This window comes from Capsicum annuum, unplaced genomic scaffold, assembly GCF_002878395.1.
Source record: "Capsicum annuum cultivar UCD-10X-F1 unplaced genomic scaffold, UCD10Xv1.1 ctg4866, whole genome shotgun sequence".
Lineage (NCBI taxonomy): Eukaryota > Viridiplantae > Streptophyta > Magnoliopsida > Solanales > Solanaceae > Capsicum > Capsicum annuum.
In genome coordinates, this window is record NW_025856381.1 from 24900 (window position 1) to 29486 (window position 4587).

The following is a 4587-nucleotide window of genomic DNA, read 5'->3' on the forward strand; positions in this document are numbered from 1 at the left end:
TTCGTATCATTCTTCTTGGAGAACAACTTGGCTAACGTATCCCAAGTTTCCTATGTAGTTTTGGCATCACGTATATGCTCTATTACATCTTCTTCAACTGTGGTCTTCAAGGCGAACATTGCTTTACCCGCTTTGATTCTCCATTTTTGTAAGGTACCATTCGCGTCTTCAGCTTCTGGAGACGTAACCTCATTTCCGTTTACTACTTCCCACAAGTCTTGTTCTTACAAGTACGACATCATATATGTAGACCAAGAATTGTAGTTTTGGTTGTTGAGTTTCTTGATTCCACCAACTACTTGAAGATCACCCATCCTGATAGCACCTACAAGAGTCTGGCTTTGATACCAGATGTTGAATATCAAACAAAAAAAAACTGACAGAAAAATTGATGAAAAATCAGAGAACTAATCCTTTATTGATGCAAATAGCCTGTATATATAGGCTTACAAACATATAAGCAAGTCATTGCTTATAACTAGGACTCAACTTACTCCTAACCAATAACTAATAGACCTGCAATTTGACTGAAACTAAAACACTAAAAAAAATAACTGACAACTTCAAAGTTTATCTAAACAAATTATTAATGACTTAAGACAAAGAAAATATGGAGATAAACAAATAACCACGTCTTTCATACTCTGGTGTTGATATCTTCAATAATGGACTAGTGGTTTGCATATATGGACTTGGGTAATCCTTAGCTCTTGAGCTAGCTTTTGAAGTTGAGTTAGGCCCAAGATCCATTCTTGACATGGTATCAGAGCCAGGTCCATTCCCGTTTTGGGCTCCCGGTCCACGCGCCAGTGTTAGTTGGGCCTGGGCGTGAGGGGGTGTTAGAGTAGGTAAAAGTCCCACATTGATTGAGAAATGGACTAGTGGTTTGCTTATATGGATTTGGGTAATCCTCACCTCTTGAACTAACTTTTGAGGTTGAGTTAGGCCAAGGTCAACTCTTGACAATTTGTTCTTTCATTTCATCCTAAAATGGAAGTCAACAAAAAATAAATACAAAAGGAAACCGATCTCTTTCTTTTTCTTTCATATGAAATTTGAAACTCGAACCTATAGCAGAACAACAACATACAATTCAGTATGTGCAGATTAATGCATTTGTAAAGTACACATGTTAATAAGAGTTTTGTAACATCCTGTAAAAAATGAATGCTTTAACCCGAAATCAATAAGCAAAATATCTTTTACCTCCCCAGTGTTCACATGGATTGTGCGCGTTGTAGATCCCAATTCAGTTGAACCTTCTAACCATTAAAAAAAACAATAATCACTATGATGCATATGTTAAAGTGGTAAACGCTAATAAAAACTTCAATTATTTGACACTATTAACTTCCTAAGGTACAAATTATGTGAACTCTGATCAACATATTAAAATATTTTCTTTCACCCTTTTTCCAACAAGATTTGCAACTTATAATACTTTTCAATGTATCCAAATAACTAAAATTCAATTATTTAAAATTAATTTGATCTAATATATCTTTCCCCTAATGTTAGTCAACCTGAATTTTTGATAAGCAACCAATGACAAACTAATTGGGGCATAGGAGATAGTTGAGGAAACAAAAACCTAATCCTAAAATGTAGCCCTATGATAATAGTGTAAATGTCAGGATAACTATATATAAATGTCCATAAGAAGTGGGATTAGCAATACTAATAAAAAAACTTCTAACAACAGTAATAGAGTTAAACATTTTTATAGGTTAAATTCTTTACGTTATCAATATATGTAAGTTCAATAATTTACGTTACTAATGTACAACAATAACAACTCAGTGTAATCTACAAGTAAGGTATAGGGAGGCTAGAATGTTCACAAATATCATCCCTACTTGTAAGGTAGGGAGGTTTTCTTCAATAGACCCAAATTTGCTTACGATATTAATAATGTAAGTTAATTTCTTTACGCTAGATAAATAGCTGAAGTGATAGTAATAAAAAAATATATATATATACCTAAAACTTTTGGCTCTTGCTGCTTCTTTTTGGAGCCTGAGGTCCTCCCGCAGACCTTTTTGGATGAATTTCCTGAAGAAGTAGCACCAGTAATGCCAGTTCTACCATCACCAACAATCTTCCTTGGACGACCCCTCTTTTTCTTAGAGGGCTCAGCAATAGCCCCAACAGCGGCAATAGGTGATCCAAAAGTTTCTGGGTAAAGAAAATGGTAGGTTTTGTTGTTGGAATATGATGTTTCGGGGTGACATGTCGTTTTTGGGTTCTTTCTGGGGCTAGGGCTGTGGTTTGAGGAATAGCCATTATTTCATGGCCTTGTAGTGGTAGTTGTTGTTGTTGTTGTTGGGGTGGTGGGGTTTGTTCTGTAGCCATTGGAGGTTTTTGGTGCTGGAGAGGTTCTAGAGAATTCATTGTATAGAAAGGTGTTTCACTGTTGTTCTACCAAGAGCATTGTTGAGATAAAATGAGCACCTCTTTTTTTTATTTTTTTTTGCAAAATTTAGAATTTTGTCTTAGTTCTATTGAAGAACTTTGTTGAGATAAGGTAAGTTTATAGTTGGACTAGAGTATGACCATTCCTCTGAATTAGATTTTCTAAATCTCTCTTTAAAAAACTTTCAAATCTTTACACTAATTACCCCTATTTTTGGGTGATACTCAATTTTTGACTCTATTTTTTTTGTTAATAATAGTTTGTCATTAAAATTTTCAAGTTTGATAAATTGGTCTAGATCGACTTTCGAGAGAAGTTTCTTTTCCACTAATGTTATGGTTAGTCAATGAGTTTAAGTTTTATATTAATTTATAGTTTGACGGCAAATTTTGAATCTAATTTTGAAAATCTTTTTTCATAATTTTAAATTTTTTAATAGATAACCTCTATTTTTGGATTGATATTTATTTTTTCCTACTTTCCATTTAATAAAATTTGTCTGTAAAAAGGTTTCAAATTTTAAATATTGATCGAAGGCAGTTTATGAGAAAAAAATTACTTTCACTCATAAAACTTTTTTTTTTAAGTGACTGCATATCCAAACACAACTTCAAGAACTCAATTTTGAAGCCTTTTCTTACACGATTAGGTTACCACAAGATAATTATAAAAGGCATATAAATTAAATTTATTATTCGTATATGCTATAGAAGAAAATTATATTGGGTTAAATCCACATAAAATTTGAATTATGTTCATGTTTATTTGAAGTGAATAATTAATCTGGACTACACAATTAATTTAAATTCATTTTATTAGATTTAAATCCAAGGTTCATTTCATCTTGAGGTTCACACTTAGGCCAAGAGTCAATATAACGGATCATGTGAGTATTCTTGGACTCGTATTTATGTGTTGAACTTTTCTTGATAGATTGAGAGAGATCCAAATCCATTTAGAAGGAGAAGGTTAGTTCGTGACCGTTGATGGCTTGTTGTTTGGCTTTTAATTAGGTTATGACTTAACTTTCTTCGAATTTTCTTAACTTTCTTCGAATTTAACTTGGACGAGGACTTATCATGTAAAACATGCCACGGACAGGGTAAATTCATGAATTTGGGGTACTAAATGAGATGAATTATTATTGTATTAACCAAATTAAGACTTATACTTGATATCGAAAAATTCAGAATTCTGGCTTGATATTAAGGTTTGTAGCCTGTTTTCATGGATGGACCATTGTTGTGAGGTATTGGAATGTATTTGTTGCACAAGGCTACAATTTTATCGTTGTGTTCATGCATATTTGTTAATTCAGAGATCATGGACATGCTTGAAAAGGAATAATTGATTTTTAAGTCTCGATTCAAGTCCAGGCAAGATTTGTTGAAATTTCAGTTTGAGTCCGAGTATTTGATACTAAATTTAGTTCACATTGTAGTCCAGGTCATTGATATTGATTTTAATTCACAGTTTGAGTCTGGGAATGATATTGTGGAAGTACTGGTTCGAGTCTGGACATGATATATGAATCTCATGAATCACCCATAGGTCCCATCTTGCAGCACACAACTAGAGTAGGCATATTTCGGTAGGCATTAATCATTGTATTTCATTTCAAATCATTACATAACATCATTCATTATTATTATTGTGCAGGTGATTTTGGTGGTTATTGATATTGAAGTGCTGGGACTTTTATTTGTGCATGACTATTTTAATATTCCTTATTCGATATAATTTTTTCTTAAGCTAAGTTGACCTATGACGCCTATTAAGTATTTTTATTTAGTATTCTATCTATGCTCTTGTACTTATAACAACCGAGACTTGAGATTTCATGTTTTCTTGTTCAGTTTCATTTAGTGCATCTTGAGTTATTACTATTACTACTTTATTATTATCGTGTATGGACTCTTTTATAATTTTTGATTTTAACCTAAGTCGTCGAGTTGTCAAGTTAGGCTTACCTACCATGGTTGGGATGGGATACATGTCCTCAGAACACTTGGGAGTTTGGGTCGTTACACTTATGGTCTGCCATATGAACAACATATCTAAGTTCTAACTTTGTTATGCAGGTTCGTTGTCTTGAAATACCATGAACGTCTGTCTTATGGGAAAGAATTATAACATCTGCCTTATAGGCAAGATTAATTAAGTAGGGCAAAAAA

The 4587-nt window shown here is 33.0% G+C and overlaps 1 long non-coding RNA gene across 2 annotated transcripts in view; it reads right to left on the bottom strand.

Annotated features, from left to right (window-relative positions):
• LOC124892580 overlaps positions 1-2578 on the bottom strand; it is a 13860-nt gene extending 11282 nt beyond the window's left edge. Inside the window, exons 1-2 of one of the 2 annotated variants that reach the window (XR_007050330.1) lie at positions 1981-2578; positions 1207-1259 (exon numbers count right to left, since the gene is read on the bottom strand). This is a non-coding gene — a long non-coding RNA (uncharacterized LOC124892580). Of the gene's footprint in view, positions 1-1206; positions 1263-1980 lie in introns of both variants that reach the window. The other variant, XR_007050329.1, reaches the window with a different exon arrangement.
• Positions 2579-4587: the final 2009 nt, after the last annotated feature.